The 18,832-nt window shown below is 52.1% G+C and overlaps 1 pseudogene; it reads left to right on the forward strand.

Moving 5' to 3' along the window:
- LOC149282589 (dystrobrevin beta-like) overlaps positions 1-18,585 on the forward strand; it is a 26,015-nt pseudogene extending 7,430 nt beyond the window's left edge.
- The last annotated feature ends 247 nt before the right edge of the window (positions 18,586-18,832 follow it).

Consider the following 18,832-nt stretch of genomic DNA (forward strand, 5'->3'; position numbering starts at 1 on the left):
AGGATGGGATTAGTTATACGGGCCGGAGAGTATATAATATATAATATGAGGAATATACAGCATATAACGGGTTATAAGGACGGGATTAGTTATACGGATGGAGAGTATATAATATGAGGAATATACAGGGATATAACGGGTTATAAGGACGGGATTAGTTATACGGCCAGAGAGTATATAATATATAATATGAGGAATATACAGGATATAACGGGTTATAAGGACGGGATTAGTTATACGGCCAGAGAGTATATAATATGAGGAATATACAGAGATATAACGGGTTATAAGGATGGGATTAGTTATACAGGATGGAGAGTATATAATATATAATATGAGGAATATAACGGGTTATAAGGACGGGATTAGTTATACGGCCGGAGAGTATATAATATATAATATGAGAACTATACAGGATATAACGGGTTATAAGGACGGGATTAGTTATACGGGGGGAGAGTATATAATATATAATATGAGGAATATACAGGATATAACGGGTTATAAGGACGGGATTAGTTATACGGCCGGAGAGTATATAATATATAATATGAGGAATATACAGGATATAACGGGTTATAAGGACAGGATTAGTTATACGGGGGGAGAGTATATAATATATAATATGAGGAATATACAGGATATAACGGATTATAAACACAGGATTAGTTATACGGGGGGAGAGTATATAATATGAGGAATATACAGGGATATAAAGGATTATAAGGACGGGATTAATTATACGGCTGGAGAGTATATAATATATAATATGAGGAATATACAGGATATAACGGGTTACAAGGACGGGATTAGTTATACGGGGGGGAGAGTATATAATATATAATATGAGGAATATACAGGATATAACAGGTTATAAGGACGGGATTAGTTTTACGGCCGGAGAGTATATAATATATAATATGAGGAGTATACAGGGATATAACAGGTTATACGGACTGGATTAGTTATACGGGGGGGAGAGTATATAATATATAATATGAGGAATATACAGGATATAACGGGTTATAAGGACGGGATTAGTTATACGGCCAGAGAGTATATAATATGTAATATGAGGAATATACAGAGATATAACGGGTTATAAGGACGGGATTAGTTATACGGCCGGAGAGTATATAATATATAATATGAGGAATATACAGGATATAACGGGTTATAAGGAAGGGATTAGTTATACGGCCAGAGAGTATATAATATATAATATGAGGAATATACAGGATGTAACGGGTTATAAGGACGGGATTAGTTATACGGCCAGAGAGTATATAATATATAATATGAGGAATATACAGGATATAACGGGTTATAAGGACAGGATTAGTTATACGGGGGGAGAGTATATAATATATAATATGAGGAATATACAGGATATAACGGGTTACAAGGACGGGATTAGTTATACGGGGGAGAGTATATAATATATAATATGAGGAATATACAGGATATAACGGGTTATAAGGACGGGATTAGTTATACGGGCCGGAGAGTATATAATATATAATATGAGGAATATACAGGGATATAACGGGTTATAAGGACGGGATTAGTTATACGGGCCAGAGAGTATATAATATATAATATGAGGAATATACAGAGATATAACGGGTTATAATGACGGGATTAGTTATACGGGGGGGAGAGTATATAATATATAATGTGAGGAATATACAGGGATATAACGGGTTATAAGGACGGGATTAGTTATACAGCCGGAGAGTATATAATATATAATATGAGGAGTATACAGCATATAACGGGTTATAAGGATGGGATTAGTTATACAGCCGGAGAGTATATAATGTATAATATGAGGAATATACAGGATATAACTGGTTATAAGGACAGGATTAGTTATACGGCCGGAGAGTATATAATATATAATATGAGGAATATACAGCATATAACGGGTTATAAGGACGGGATTAGTTATACGGATGGAGAGTATATAATATGAGGAATATACAGAGATGTAACAGGTTATAAGGATTGGATTAGTTATACAGGATGGAGAGTATATAATATATAATATGAGGAATATAACGGGTTATAAGGACGGGATTAGTTATACGGCCGGAGAGTATATAATATATAATATGAGGAATATACAGGATATAACGGGTTATAAGGACGGGATTAGTTATACGGCCGGAGAGTATATAATATATAATATGAGGAATATACAGGATATAACGGGTTATAAGGACGGGATTAGTTATACGGCCGGAGAGTATATAATATGAGGAATATACAGGATATAACGGGTTATAAGGATGGGATTAGTTATACGGCCAGAGAGTATATAATATATAATATGAGGAATATACAGGATATAACGGGTTATAAGGACAGGATTAGTTATACGGAGGGAGAGTATATAATATATAATATGAGGAATATACAGGATATAACGGGTTATAAGGACGGGATTAGTTATACGGCCGGAGAGTATATAATATATAATATGAGGAATATACAGGATATAACGGGTTATAAAGACGGGATTAGTTATACGGCCGGAGAGTATATAATATATAATATGAGGAATATACAGGATATAACGGGTTATAAGGACGGGATTAGTTATACGGCCGGAGAGTATATAATATATAATATGAGAAATATACAGGATATAACGGGTTATAAAGACAGGATTAGTTATACGGGGGGAGAGTATATAATATGAGTAATATACAGGATATAACGGGTTATACGGACGGGATTAGTTATACGGCCGGAGAGTATATAATATATAATATGAGGAATATACAGGATATAACAGGTTATAAGGACGGGATTAGTTATACGGCTGGAGAGTATATAATATATAATATGAGGAATATACAGGATATAACGGGTTATAAGGACGGGATTAGTTATACGGGCAGGAGAGTGTATAATATATAATATGAGGAATATACAGGATATAACAGGTTATAAGGACGGGATTAGTTATACGGGCAGGAGAGTGTATAATATATATAATATGAGGAATATACAGGGATATAACGGGTTATAAGGACGGGATTAGTTATACGGCCGGAGAGTATATAATATATAATATGAGGAATATACAGGGATATAATGGGTTATAAGGAGGGGATTAGTTATACGGCCGGAGAGTATATAATATATAATATGAGGAATATACAGGATATAACGGGTTATAAGGACGGGATTAGTTATACGGGGGGGAGAGTATATAATATATAATATGAGGAATATACAGGGATATAATGGGTTATAAGGACGGGATTAGTTATACGGCCGGAGAGTATATAATATATAATATGAGGAATATACAGGATATAACGGGTTATAAAGACGGGATTAGTTATACGGCCGGAGAGTATATAATATATAATATGAGGAATATACAGGATATAACGGGTTATAAGGACGGGATTAGTTATACGGCCGGAGAGTATATAATATATAATATGAGAAATATACAGGATATAACGGGTTATACGGACTGGATTAGTTATACGGGGGGAGGGTATATAATATGAGGAATATACAGGGATATAACGGGTTATAAGAACGGGATTAGTTATACGGCCGGAGAGTATATAATATATAATATGAGGAATATACAGGATATAACGGGTTATAAGGACGGGGTTAGTTATACGGCCGGAGAGTATATAATATATAATATGAGGAATATACAGGATATAACGGGTTATAAGGACGGGATTAGTTATACGGGGGGGGAGTATATAATATATAATATGAGGAATATACAGGATATAACGGGTTATAAGGACGGGATTAGTTATATGGCCCAAGAGTATATAATATGAGGAATATACAGGAATATGAAGGGTCATACTGTACAGAACTGTGTGCCCCCTGGTGGCTATAGCTGTGTATTCCTCCCCCATCCCGCTACCAGCTCCTCTGCTCCCCCATCCTGCTGCCGGCTCCTCCGCTCCCCCATCCTGCTGCCGGCTCCTCCGCTCCCCCATCCTGCTGCCGGCTCCTCCGCTCCCCCATCCCGCTGCCGGCTCCTCTGCTCCCCCATCCCGCTGCCGGCTCCTCTGCTCCCCCATCCCGCTGCCGGCTCCTCTGCTCCCCCATCCCGCTGCCGGCTCCTCAGCTCCCCCATCCTGCTGCCGGCTCCTCCGCTCCCCCATCCCGCTGCCGGCTCCTCCGCTCCCCCATCCCGCTGCCGGCTCCTCCGCTCCCCCATCCCGCTGCCGGCTCCTCCGCTCCCCCATTCCGCTGCCGGCTCCATCCTTCGATCGCTGAAGCTGCACCTGTTATAGTGTAATAATCCAGGGCATGAAATATCTGCTGAACGCCGGATTCCCGGTCACGTGAGCAGTCCGTTTCCTTGGAGATGGCAGCAAGGAGCAGTGCGTTAGGATGCTTATCCGAGAGAGGAAGGAGAGAGACGCGGCTGCGGAGGTGGGAAGGTCTGCCCCGTCTTGCTTGTGGTTTCACTCGGTTTAATGGCACCGCGGGGACCGGCGCGTCTCGCTGACGGCGACCGGCGCGTCTCGCTGACGGCGACCGGCGCGTCTCGCTGACGGCGACCGGCGCGTCTCGCTGACGGCGACCGGCGCGTCTCGCTGACGGCGACCGGCGCGTCTCGCTGACGGCGACCGGCGCGTCTCGCTGACGGCGACCGGCGCGTCTCGCTGACGGCGACCGGCGCTCACAGGACTTATATAACGCCGGATTTAACTGCTGGAGTGTGCGCTTTGAGGGGCAACCCCGGGTCGCGGCGAATCCATCTCACCGCATTGTTTCAGATTTGCCCCGATGAGAGGTGGTGAGGGTTACCTGTGCCTCTGCTTAGGTTACCATGGATCATTAACCGTTTGTGTGCTGGGTTCCCGGGGGTTAATCCAGTTTTGGGAAGCCCTGCAGGAGGTGGTGCAGAGGAGAATGAGTGCTTGGGGGTAGATTGTGTGAATGGGGCAGATTCCGTGCGCTGGGGGGTGCGGCGGGGATGGCCGCCGGAATCAGGATTGTACAGAGCAATGTCGATGTCTTCATTTACTATTAAGCAGCCAATGCAACGTAGGGGAGGAAAAAGAAAGCAGGGTGCTCGGTGTAACGTGAGGGGCATTAGCGACAAGAAGAGGGAGGAGGTTCTGCCCCTTTACAGATCTTTGGTCAGACCTAGAGTAGTGGGTACAGTGCTGGAGTCCCCATCGCCAGAAGGATACGGACAGTCATCAGAGGAGGCGAATCAGAGTGTCTCGTCGGGGACGTCGTTAATGTGGCCCCCAGCCGCTCTCCTCCTAGCATTCAGTGCATTGAATCATACCCCGAATGACCCCGATTACCCCGGATTACCGGGTACTTTGTATCTGCATCGTAGTAACCGCGCTTCTGTCCGACTGCGCCGGCGTAACGTGTCCGTTATTTAGATTTCCCAGGGGCAGCCGCAGCCACGAGAGTTAAGCAGAAATCGGGGGGAGGGTAGATTAAGGGGCACCGGGACCTGCGCTCACTGCCCCCCATGTGCGCTAACACCACCCCCACCCCCGCTTGCTCTGTATCTCCGCGCAGGAACGCGCAGACCGAGGGTTTTAATTATTGATGAGATCTAATTGCGATGTAACCTGAGGCCTCGGTTATGACATCATTTTTTTTGTTTTGTTTTTAACCATTTACTTACCAAACAGAATTAGTGACAGGCCCTGGGCAATAAATAGAGAAAAAATTTACACAGAGCCCCCAGACACCGGCCCCCGGGGACAGCGGGTCCTCCGCGTCATTTCATATTGCGCTGTATCAGATTTTTTCTCTGTTCTTTTGTTATTTTTTATTTGTCGTTGTATTTATTGACACGCGGGGAGTGATCATTCCGCTCGTTTATTTCTTTGGATTTTAGGCTAAAGATTATTGTTTTGTTCATCTTTTCTCCTTATTATTATTTGGAATGTTTTTACCTCTTTTTTTTTTATTTTATTTATTATTTAGAATGTTTTTACCTCTTTTTTTCTTTTATTATTTGGAATGTTTTTACCTCTTTTTTTCTTTTATTATTTGGAATGTTTTTACCTCTTTTTTTTTTTCTTATTATTTGGTATGATTTCATCTTTTCTCCCTTATTTCGAATGATTTTTCTTTTTTCCTTATTGTTTGGAATTCTTTTTTTCTTTATTATTATTACTTGATTCTGATTTTTTTTTTAATTATTATTTGGCATGTATTTTTTTTTTTATTCCTTATTTGGCAAGATTTAACTTTTTTTTTCTTATTATTTGGAATGTTTTTACCTTTTTCTTGCTTATTATTTGGCCTGATTTTACTATTATTATTATTATTATTTCGCCTGATTTCCCCTTTTTCGTGCTTATTATTTGGCATGCCCTCACCCGCTCCATGTTTTTCCGCCCCGTTAATTTTCTGTTTGGTTTCTTGGCTCACCGTTTCCAGGTTCCCTAATGGCGGCCGTGCAGCTGACGAGCATGCGCTGATAGCGGACTACGTGGCACAGCTACGCCACGGCACACGGTTAGAACGTTTATACCGAGTAACCCTTAACACGCCAGCGCGGGATAATGCTAATGCCGCGGGGAGGACCCTTTCCTGTCCTAGCATGACTGCGCCCAACGCCAGCTCCATAGAGACGTGCTTTGGTGAGGAGAGACTCGCGTGACCTGCGCGGAGCTCCACCGTACACCTGCGAGATGAATGTGGCCAATTACGTCCCAGTCTGCAGCCCATTACTGAAGGGCCCCTGGTTCGTTGCCCCCCCCCCCCTCACGCGTTTCACCCGCCGGAACTTTCTTTCATTGTAAAAGTTGTGAAAATCTACTGTTTTTAAATAAATTTGCAGCGGTGGCTCTCGCTCTACCGCCGTCGCCTGCCCCCGACTCCTTTCCCTCTCCTGTCGCGTTAGTGTTTGCATGTCGCTGCCGCTCAGTTTAGGGAGGTCGATCCACGCTTTACCTTGCCGATTTGCCGTAGTTCATTAACCTTTTCCTTGCCGGGCTTTTTGTCTTGTGCGGCTGGTGGCACGGGGTGTGTATATAGAGTGTGCGCGGTGTTGGAATTTCCATGGTCTGCGGCCGTGGTTGGGGATTCCGGATGTCAGCTTCTCTTGTGTTTTCTCGTGCAGCGTGCTGGACAGCCCAGGCAGACTGGACGAGGAGCACCGGCTGATTGCCCGCTACGCGGCGCGGCTAGCGGCAGAAGCCGGGAATTCGGTGGGTTCTCTGTGTCGCGTGTGAGGGGCTTCCCTGCCGGTATTTACCTAAAGCCAGAGACGGTGGTTTATAGTAAGGATACCCTGCGTGGGGGGGTAACCTGCCCCGGGCAGCCCCCGGGGCCGATGACGTCGCGGTAATAAAGCCCCCTTGTTACTGCCGGGTGCCAGAAGTGGTTGACAAGCTCAGACAGCCTTGTGCCTGCCCCATGCAGGTTTAAATGCCCAGAGGGAACAGCTGAGGGGCCATTAAAGTTGCCCCGGGGGCTTTAGGGGGCCAGGGTAGGAATGAGTTGCCCCGGTGCATTTTCTCTTTCCCGTTGCAGCCCCGACCGCCCGCCGAGCTCAGCTTCAATTTTGATGCCAACAAACAGCAGCGGCAGCTGATCGCAGAACTGGAGAACAAGAACAGGTGAGACCCCAACCTCTGGCGGCCGGGGGGTTATGGCAGGGTAGGGACCGGTTAGTGGCGGTTGGGAGGGTAATATCAAGGTTGGGGCCGGTTAGTGGCGGCCGGGAGGGTAATGGCTGTGTAGGGGACAGTTAGTGGCGGCTGGGGGAGTTAGGGGCCGGGTAGGGGACAGTTAGTGGCGGACGGGGGGGTAATGGCTGGGTAGGGGACAGTTAGTGGCGGACGGGGGGGTAATGGCTGGGTAGGGGACAGTTAGTGGCGGCCGGGGGAGTTAGGGGCCGGGTAGGGCACAGTTAATGGCAGTCGGGGGGGTTAGGGGCCGGGTAGGGGACAGTTAGTGGCGGTCGGGGGGGTAATGGTCGGGTAGGGGACAGTTAGTGGCGGCCGGGGGAGTTAGGGGCCAGGTAGGGGACAGTTAGTGGCGGACGGGGGGGTAATGGCTGGGTAGGGGACAGTTAGTGGCGGTCGGGGGAGTTAGGGGTCGGGTAGGGGACAGTTAGTGGCGGCCGGGGGAGTTAGGGGCCGGGTAGGGGACAGTTAGTGGCGGTCGGGGGGTTAGGGGCCGGGTAGGGGACAGTTAGTGGCGGTCGGGGGAGTTAGGGGCCGGGTAGGGGACAGTTAGTGGCGGACGGGGGGGTAATGGCTGGGTAGGGGACAGTTAGTGGCGGCCGGGGGAGTTAGGGGCCGGGTAGGGGACAGTTAGTGGCGGCCGGGGGAGTTAGGGGCCGGGTAGGGGACAGTTAGTGGCGGTCGGGGGGTTAGGGGCCGGGTAGGGGACAGTTAGTGGCGGTCGGGGGAGTTAGGGGCCGGGTAGGGGACAGTTAGTGGCGGACGGGGGGGTAATGGCTGGGTAGGGGACAGTTAGTGGCGGCCGGGGGAGTTAGGGGCCGGGTAGGGGACAGTTAGTGGCGGACGGGGGGGGGTAATGGCCGGGTAGGGGACAGTTAGTGGCGGTCGGGGGAGTTAGGGGCCGGGTAGGGGACAGTTAGTGGTGGACGGGGGAGTTAGGGGCCGGGTAGGGGACAGTTAGTGGCGGTCGGGGGGGTAATGGCTGGGTAGGGGACAGTTAGTGGCGGACGGGGGGGGGTAATGGCTGGGTAGGGGACAGTTAGTGGCGGCCGGGGGAGTTAGGGGCCGGGTAGGGGACAGTTAGTGGCGGACGGGGGGGTAATGGCTGGGTAGGGGACAGTTAGTGGCGGCCGGGGGAGTTAGGGGCCGGGTAGGGGACAGATAGTGGCGGACAGGGGGGTAATGGCTGGGTAGGGGACAGTTAGTGGCGGCCGGGGGAGTTAGGGGCCGGGTAGGTGAAAGTTAGTGGCGGACGGGGGAGTTAGGGGCCGGGTAGGGGACAGTTAGTGGCGGACGGGGGAGTTAGGGGCCGGGTAGGGGACAGTTAGTGGCGGTCGGGGGGGTAATGGTCGGGTAGGGGACAGTTAGTGGCGGTCGGGGGGGTTAGGGGCCGGGTAGGGGACAGTTAGGGGCGGTCGGGGGGGTTAGGGGCCGGGTAGGGGACAGTTAGCGGCGGTCAGGGGGGTAATGGTCGGGTAGGGGACAGTTGGTGGCGGTCGGGGGGGTAATGGTCGGATAGGGGACAGTTAGTGGCGGTCGGGGGAGTTAGGGGCCGGGTAGGGGACAGTTAGTGGCGGTCGGGGGGGTAATGGTCGGGTAGGGGACAGTTAGTGGCGGTCGGGGGGGTTAGGGGCCGGGTAGGGGACAGTTAGTGGCGGCCGGGTAGGGGACAGTTAGGGGCCGGGTAGGGGACAGTTAGGGGCGGTCGGGGGGGTTAGGGGCCGGGTAGGGGACAGTTAGCGGCGGTCGGGGGGGTTAGGGGCCGGGTAGGGGACAGTTAGTGGCGGTCAGGGGGGTAATGGTCGGGTAGGGGACAGTTAGTGGCGGTCGGGGGGGTAATGGTCAGATAGGGGACAGTTAGTGGCGGTCGGGGGAGTTAGGGGCCGGGTAGGGGACAGTTAGTGGCGGTCGGGGGGGTAATGGTCGGGTAGGGGACAGTTAGTGGCGGTCGGGGGGGGTTAGGGGCCGGGTAGGGGACAGTTAGTGGCGGCCGGGTAGGGGACAGTTAGGGGCCGGGTAGGGGACAGTTAGCGGCGGTCGGGGGGGGTTAGGGGCCGGGTAGGGGACAGTTAGCGGCGGTCGGGGGGGTAACCGTTTCTTTGTGCTGCGTTCAGGGAGATTCTGCAGGAGATCCAGCGGCTGCGGCTGGAACATGAAGAGGCTTCGCAGCCCACGCCGGAGAAAGCCCAGCAGAACCCCACGCTGCTCGCCGAGCTCCGCCTGCTGCGGTAAGTCCTCCCCACGCCGCGGGGTTAACCTCCGCTCTGCCCCGTAGAGACAACAGGCTACAGACCCGGTGGTCATCTGCCCCGCTGGGGGGCATTTCTGAGAGTCAAAGGCTTGTTTAGGGGGGAGATTTGTTCCCGGCTCCTGTCACGGCGGTCACTGGGGCATTTCTGACAGCCCTCGGGGCTTTTTATGTGAACGCAGACACCATGTGATAGATTCGCTCGGGGTTACAAGACCTGATACCCCACTGAATCTGCCCTAAAGCCCCCGGGGGAAGCTGGCTGCCTTTCTGTGATCAGGAGGCTGCATTAACTAAAGGTTCTGAGAAGCTGCAGCACGCCACTCCCTGGGTGCACTTACCTTCTGGAGAAGCTGCAGCACGCCGCTTCCTTTGTGCACTTACCTTTTGGAGAAGCTGCAGCACGCCGCTCCCTGTGTGCACTTACCTTTTGGAGAAGCTGCAGCACGCCGCTCCCTGGGTGCACTTACCTTTTGGAGAAGCTGCAGCACGCCGCTCCCTGGGTGCACTTACCTTTTGGAGAAGCTGCAGCACGCCGCTCTCTGGGTGCACTTACCTTTTGGAGAAGCTGCAGCACGCCGCTCCCTGGGTGCACTTACCTTTTGGAGAAGCTGCAGCACGCTGCTCCCTGGGTGCACTTACCTTTTGGAGAAGCTGCAGCACGCTGCTCCCTGGGTGCACTTACCTTTTGGAGAAGCTGCAGCACGCTGCTCCCTGGGTGCACTTACATTTTGGGGTGGGTGTGATTGGGGGGGTTATATGTCAGCCAGGGCCTCGTAAAACGCCGTGTGCTCTCCACACTTTGCAGGCAGCGGAAGGATGAGCTCGAGCAGAGAATGTCAGCTCTTCAGGAGAGTCGGCGGGAACTCATGGTACAGCTGGAGGGGCTGATGAAGCTGCTGAAGGTAATTGCCCCGCAACCCCGTATTCCTCCGCTCTCATCATGTATGTAAAGCCTGTAATGCTTGCGCAGCGAATGCACGTCTCCGGTCGCAAAGTTGTCCTTATCGCCATAGCAACCAGTGCAGTGTTGCTGCTGGCTGTCAGTGGTGATAGCACCGTGTTTGCAGCTGTTTCATTTTCCACATATAAACATCTCACGCTGCAGCTCTCTGCACTGGGCAGAGCCCCCACCGGGAGATCTGCCCCCACCGGGCAGAGAACGGGAGCCCAAAGCCCTAACGGGGACACAGCTGCCCCGTTACCCTGCCCCTGGGGCCCGGCCGGCTGAAAGGTGAGATCTTTTTATACGCTTCGTGCCCCCGCCGCGCATGGAAACCCAGAGCCGAGGTCAGCGGCTGCACCTGCCTTACGGGGTATAAGGGCATGAAATGCGCATGTTACCCACGATCTGTGCCTGAGGCCGCTGGGGGGGTCGGTCGTCTCGGCGGCGTGTTCGGCGTTACCGCCGGGGGGGGTGGGGAGGCTCCGCGAGCCGCCCGTGTGCCGTGTGTTGGGGCCACTGTAGGGGGTAGTTATTGTGACACTGTGTTCTGGGCCAGGAGCCATTCAGATCCCAGGGGCCCCGCTAGTCTTTTAGTCTCAAATAGCCCCCATACCCTGCGGAGTCCAGAGGGGCCGGATGTGCCAAGTCCTGTGACGGTTCGGTTAGCGCTTGTGCCCTCGGCAGAGGAGGCAGTTAATGTCTCCCTGCGCAGCGCAGCAGTGAAAGGGTTAGCGCGCTGTCCCTGAGCGGCGGTGTTTAGTGAATAAGCCCCGTGCGCATGGTTGCCGTGCTGTAATCTCTCTCTCTGCTCTGTTTTTTCCTATCGCCGTTCCCAGGAGGAGGAGCAGAGGCAGGCAGTAAGTGCGATCGCGCATGTGGCATGCACCGGCCAGCTTTATTCCGTGTACACGGAGCAGGGTCACGCGTGTCATCATATATTACTATGAACATAACCAGGCCAGGGGGAGAAACTAAACACATGCGCCAAAGCTCTGCGGTGTAACGAAACACTCCTTGGGTTGGCTGAGTCCGGCAGGAACATTAGAGCGGCCCCGGTCAGGTGGGCAACGCGGAGTGCGCATGCGCGGCGGCACGCAGGGAGAGCATCAGTCACCGGGAAGTGGGGCATGCAAACCGGGAGATCTGCCCCCCATGGATCCTGTGTATAAGCTAGCTGGGCCTGCCCAGTATACATCTCTACATCACTAAACATCCATGTAACAGTCTCACGTGTTAGTCTGTAGACTGAATACTAGGGATGCACCGATATATCGATGGCTGAAAAGCGCATTATTGGCAAAATGCAGAAATTAGAAATAAACGGCCGAAAATAATCGTCCGAAGGGGCCGGGCTGCTTACCTGTGCGTTGGTCACACAGTGTGCGAGCAGCATCTCTTGTACCGGCCAGGGGAAGCAGGAACCCAGCAGAGTCACGTGAATGCACGTCACATGACTCTGTGCTGTTCCCCCCTGGGTGGGGGGGCAAGAGAAGTTCGCACAACAACTGTGAGAGCAACACAGAGGGAAGCAGCCTGGCCCCTGCGGAAGTCTGCGAGTGAGAGAACTGCAGTTCAGGTAAGGGGGTGGGGAAGTGAGTATATGATTGAGTATGCGTGATTGAGGGAGTGAATGGGTATCTGTGAATGAATGAGTATATGAGTGAATGAATGTGTGTGATAGCATGGATGTGTAAGTCAGTGGGGGGGGGCATGGCACAGGGAGGCTGTAAGTGATGTGCAGACCCCCTACTGCTGGCAGCATCAATACACAAAGGGGGTGTGACAGGGCCAGGCTAGCTGGCTCATATGTCATATGAAGTTTAGCCGGGTCACGGAGCACTTTTGTGTCCGGTTCTGTATACCGTGACCCGGTAATATATTATATTGTGTATTATTGTGTAACCGGCCCAGAGACTGATGTGGATTCAGCCCCAGCCTTCAAAGAGACGATCCTATAATCTGGCTGGGGCTCTTAATCAGCCAGCACAGCCCTGTCTGCCCAGACGGCCCCCGCACTACAGGGGGGATAACACAGGTGGGGGAACCCATTGTATCCCTTAATCCCCTCACCTGATACATCCCCTGTATACTGATGGGATTTGTGATGGGATGTGGCTGATGGGATTTGTGATGGGATGGGAGTGATGGGATTGGGGGTTGGGTTCGGTACTCATTGCATTGAGATTGTATATAAGTTCTGTGTGTTTGTAATAAAGAGAGTTCTTCTTGGTTTACTACGAATGGTGGTCTGGATGATCCGTGGATAGCTGAGTGCGATCCGTATGAGGGACTGACTGGTGATTCCTCAGCCCTCAAACAGGGGTACCCGGCCTTGGGTACGGTGACCCTGTAACAGAGGGCAGCTAGCCAGGTTGGCTGCTTGTGCATGATAGGAGTGTGATTGCTGCATTAAATATATATAATTGCTAACAGCAATCACACTCCTATAATGCCCAGGCATACCCAATTGTTTTGTCTGATTTTGGCGTGTTACTTTTCAATAAAAGTGTCGGGTTTTTTTTTAAAGGTGGGGGGGTCTGTTTCGTCCAAGTGAATCCTGAATTTTCGCTTTCGGTCCAGAATTTTCATTTCAGTGATTCCTACAATAATCCCGTGTAACGGATTTCCAGATGAATAGGTGCAACATACATGATTATTCCTCCCCATTACATAAGAGTGTGGGGGGGACTCCAGGATATTGATCAGCTGATGCTGGTTCTGCCTGGGATCTCTCCGGCTGTCAGATAATGTGTGTCAGTACCCAATTCTGCCCCCGGGGGGCACTCTGTGCTCATCCTGCCCACGTGTGATGCAGCGAGGGGGGGTAACAATGATGTAACCCGGGGCACACGGATGGCTTCCATTAACCGTTTGAGAATTCCTGAAAGCTTTAACTGCTGAATGATAAAGTCTGTACGGCTCACAATGCATTGTTTTTAAATGGTTTACGGACGACCCATTGTCCTTAAGGGGTTAATGCACAATGTAACGGAGTAAGCCGGTCCGTGTTCGGCTAACATGTGATCCGGCTCACGTGCTGGCCGCTGGTCACATGACACGCGCCGGTCGCATTCCCTGTGCCGCCCGCCGGTCGCATTCCCTGTGCCGCCCGCCGGTCGCATTCCCTGTGCCGCCCGCCGGTCGCATTCCCTGTGCCGGGCGCCGAAATTAAAACAAATGAAACTCCCCGCGTGGGATCCGTGACACGGACATTTTAACAAGTGCATAACGGGGAACATCTGCCTGGCATGGCCTTCCAGCAGATGTGGTAAGTGAGCCATTATAATGGGAGGCTGCGCATGGATCTCTCTTGGGTAGAGCTGGAGCGAGGATCATACCATCATACAGCGCTGCCGGGTATCCCAGCACTATGCTGGGGGGTTAATTACCCCTGCACTCCTCTTATTGCCCAGACATGGGCTCTTGGCCAGTCTCGTATATGTTTGTTACCCCCATGATCCCCCCGTAGGGTGAACCTGAATGGGGCAGCAGAGCCTCCCTGCTCCTTAATCCTGTGGACTCAGCTGAACCCGGCGCTCCCCGGCGGCCTCCCCCCGCCAGCCTAAAAGCCCCCCACCGGCGGCCTCTCCATTAGACAGCTGCGGTCTTTTCAAAGTAATCCCGCCGGCGAAGCTTAAAATAGATTCCTGCCGGGTGCCAAGAGTCTAAAGTACCCACCCCCTCCCGAATTAAAGCGCACCTTACCCCCCCAGCTGAGAGCCCCCGTCAGGACACTCTGATCACGTGGCCCTTTACTACATGTGAGTGTTTAACCAATTCAGTGCTGGATGAGTCTGTGTATTCGGGGGTTAATGTATGGCGGGGGGATCACAGGTATAGTGTATAGATTACACGGCGCGGCTCGGGGGGATTCAGCGTCGGGAGAAAGATGAGGATGTGACGTCGCGCTCGGCTCTCATGGCTTAAATCGGGACAGTTGGCAGTTATGCTTAAATATGTAATTTCTCCCAGATTACACCCGCTCCGTGCTGCCGGTCGCCGTGGGCTCGGGATTCCTGGGGGTCCGCAAGAAGTGCGGCATCCCCCTGTGGGGTCTCCGGGCATATCCTCATTTATATAGGGGTCATCGCATTGCCCCCCCTGTTTATATAGGGATCCTCGCACTGCCCCCCATGTATATAGGGACTGGGAAATGTGTGTTGTTTTGGACGCAGATAAAATATTTAAACTTGAAAAATGAAACTCAAAACAAATTTTGATACAAAGTTTGAAAAGCGGTGTTATCACCATGGCAACCAATGGAATGTCCTCACTGACCCCATGTGTCTTTCTGTGCATAGGTCCGGTGTAGGTGTGGGGGGGCACAAGGGGCCACAGGAGGAAATATCACCGCTTGTAGCTATTTCTTGTTAAGGGATCCGCTGCCGTGTGGCGGCTCGGTGTTCCGGCGGTGCGCTGCGGCGGGGGTGTTATAGTAACCGCAGTAATGTGATGTCCCCTCGTGTTGCGCAGGCACAGGCCGCGGGGTCTCCGCACTCCTCGCCGGGTCATGGGGCTAACAGACCCATGCCGATGCCGGTCAGATCCACGTCCGCCGGATCCACCCCCACGCACGGACCTCCGGACTCAGTCGCCGGCTTTGGAGATGCGCAGGAAGCATTTGCACACGGTATGTGCCCAAACTGTATGTTCCAGGTGCTCACATACATGTATCTGTTCATATACGTATGACGTAGGATGTTTTCACGCGTGTCGTCCCAGGTACACGGAGAAACCTCCGCAACGATCTACTGGTGGCAGCCGATTCAATCACCAACACCATGTCTTCCCTGGTAAAAGAGCTGCATTCAGGTGGGTGCCCCTCTGTACCCTGCCTGTCGCTGTGCCTGCTCTGTACCCTGCCTGTCTCACTGTACCCTGCCTGTCGCTCTACCCGCTCTGTACCCTGCCTGTCTCGCTGTGCCCCCTCTGTACCCTGCCTGTCGCTGTGCCTGCTCTGTACCCTGCCTGTCACTGTGCCTTCTCTGTACCCTGCCTGTCTCACTGTGCCCGCTCTGTACCCTGCCTGTCTCGCTGTACCCTGCCTGTCTCGCTGTGCCCGCTCTGTACCCTGCCTGTCTCGCTGTACCCTGCCTGTCTCGCTGTACCCGCTCTGTACCCTGCCTGTCTCGCTGTGCCCGCTCTTTACCCTGCCTGTCACTGTGCCCGCTCTGTACCCTGCCTGTCTCGCTGTGCCTGCCCTGTACCCTGCCTTTATCTCTCTGCCCCCGTTTTCATCTGCTCGTCTCTGTGCCCCCTTTGTACCCCACCTGTCTTTGTGCCCCCTCTGTCTCGGCACTCGCTCTGATTCCTGCTGCTTTCTGCACGTTTCCAGTTTCTTCTTCTCGTGTTGTATGTGTCTCGTGCTGGGTGTCTCGTGCTGGGTGTCTCGTGCTGGATGTCTCGTGCTGGATGTCACTCGGGTATTACAGGTATTACAGTCGCTCAATGGTGCGATAAACGACAGGTGACTAACCTGCTCAAGCAACGTGAAAAAGTGGAAGTTATTGATGGCTTATCTGAGAACGAGAGCAAGAATGTATGGAAGAGAGTGCAAGACAAAACAATTGTCCGTAGACAAAAAGATGTGGCGTGGATGAGCATTCTGCAGTGTTTGCCACCCAGAGCTTTCCAATACGCTAGGGGGCTCGGTAGAACAGCAATATGCCCAAGGACTGGCTGTGGTGGCGAAGAGAGTGTGATACATGTTTTCTGGAGCTGCCAATATGTGAAAAGTGTTTGGAATAAAATGGCAAAACTCTTTAAAGGGCTGACTGGGTTGAATTCCATCAGCTTTCCTATAATGATGTATGGGTTATGCAAGCTAGAGAAAGAAAAACAGAGGGTTTTGTGGTTACTCCTATGCTGCTTTAAAGAGGTAATATGGGATGTCCGAAATCTGCTAATTTTTCACAAACAGGAGATAAATGTAGAAGACTGTGTTAGGATGATTAAAGGGAAAGCATACTTCTACTTTATGATAGATATAAGACGGTTGGATGTCTCTTGCTGGATGTCTCTCGTGTTGTATGTCTCTCGCTGGATGTCTCTCATGTTGTATGTCTCTTGCTGGGTGCCTCTCGTGTTGGATGTCTCTCGTGCTGTCTCTTGCTGGATGTCACTCGGGTCCGTCAGTCACAGGCAGTCAGTCCCATCCGCCGGCGGCAGCGACCGGAGCGAGACCCATAACCATCCGGGAGAGAGACGTTTTTGACCCGTGACGGCGTATTTTTATTGTGTCTCCCGAAATGAACGATCCAGAAGCACCGGCATGTGCCGGGTCTCACGCCGGTGGCGCTTAGGGGTGGGATTGGGAGCCCCCCTGCATTTGACCGTTTGCTGACGTGTTAAACCGGTACTAGATGTGCAGAGATCCTTCCCTCGAAAAGCCTAAACAGTTAAGAGAGAGAGCGTCCGGGATTAACCCCTCTGCAGCTGTCCGCATCCCATCCAGATGTTCCTCGCGATCTCCCCACCCCCGACGTCTCCAGCGGGGTCTGAGCGTGCGCGCCGCGGACTGTATCGCGTCACCAAAGACCTTCCGCGCCCACATCTGGCTTCAGTCTTCCCTGCATCGCGTCCGATGAGCTCCGTCTCAGTATGATCAGCGCTCTCTGAATGTCTCGGCCCCCCGGACACCTGTCTCTAGCGCCGCTCCAGATGTCTCAGTAAAGTGGAGTTCAGGACATGCGCTCACCTTCCAAAAATTCTCATTAACCCTTTAACACAAATGCTCTATCCAAAACGTCCTTCCCCCGGCTATCGGTCGCCGTCTCGCGTGTGCGGAGGGCTTTACGGCTGTCTAATGTCCGCTTTACGCTCTCTTTAAATTTCAGCTGATGAAGGCGGCGAGGAAGAGGAGGAAAAGATACAGAACGGGAAGGACAGAGGTACCGGCACACGCCGCCAACAGACGCCCGCTTTACTCCGACGGCCGGATATTCACCAAAGCACCAAAGTCACCCAAAACACAGAGACAGCGGCATCCCCAACGCGTGACACCTTCCAGCGGGTCCTATATGAGACAAACCCCGGGGGGTCTGCCGGCCGTCGCTGGTTAATAATCCCCACATTAACAATAATTAATAATAATAATCACCCAAATATATATAAATCCCTACCTCTGCTGGGCCCCGGCAACCCGTACAGGCGGAGGGCTCCGTGTGGACGCCCGGGGCCCCGTACAGGCGGAGGGCTCCGTGTGGACCCCCGGGGCCCCATACAGGCGGAGGGCTCCGTGTGGACCCCCGGGGCCCCGTACAGGCGGAGGGCTCCGTGTGGACCCCCGGGGCCCCGTACAGGCGGAGGGCTCCAGTTTTGGGGGAGTCTGTAATCAGCTCTATGAAAACATATAAACTGCTTTACAAAGCAGTGGCCCTATTCTAGTTACGTAGACCCTACACACGGGGCCCCGTTATGTTTCCCATTTGTGGCCCTTGGGCCGGCTATTGCTCTGATTGACAGGCTGCGTGTACAGAGCAGGAGGGGTCTCGGCTCGGAGGTTGGGGGTCTCCGTTTGGTGAATCTGGTATTTCTTGTTTGATCTGCAGGTTAAACCCCGAGGGCCGGTGAGTCGGGTCATCCAAGTGAGTAAAAGCCGCTCGCCACCCTCTTCCCTCCCCCTCGCCACTCTCTTCCCTCCCCCTCGCCACTCTCTTCCCTCCCCCTCGCCACCCTCTTCCCTCCCCCTCGCCACCCGCTTCCCGCTAGAGATCAGATAATGCTGGTTCTGCCACAGGCTGTCACCAGTCTTCCCTTACATTTTAAACAAAGTTTCTCCATAAAACCCCGTATTCACAAACCGCGCGCGCCGCGGGGGGGTCGTTAGTTACGGTGAGTGCCGGGACTGTCTCGGGTTTTATCGCTCTCTCTCTCCGCCAGCAGGCACACCATCCACGTTATTAAAGCCACATTTCAGCCGCCACCATCCAGCAGCGAAGTGACCCCCGAGGAGGCACCGGACACTCG

This window comes from Sceloporus occidentalis, unplaced genomic scaffold (assembly GCF_023333645.1).
Source record: "Sceloporus occidentalis isolate IW3139 unplaced genomic scaffold, rSceOcc1.0.p SCAF_111, whole genome shotgun sequence".
NCBI classification, from domain to species: domain Eukaryota; kingdom Metazoa; phylum Chordata; class Lepidosauria; order Squamata; family Phrynosomatidae; genus Sceloporus; species Sceloporus occidentalis.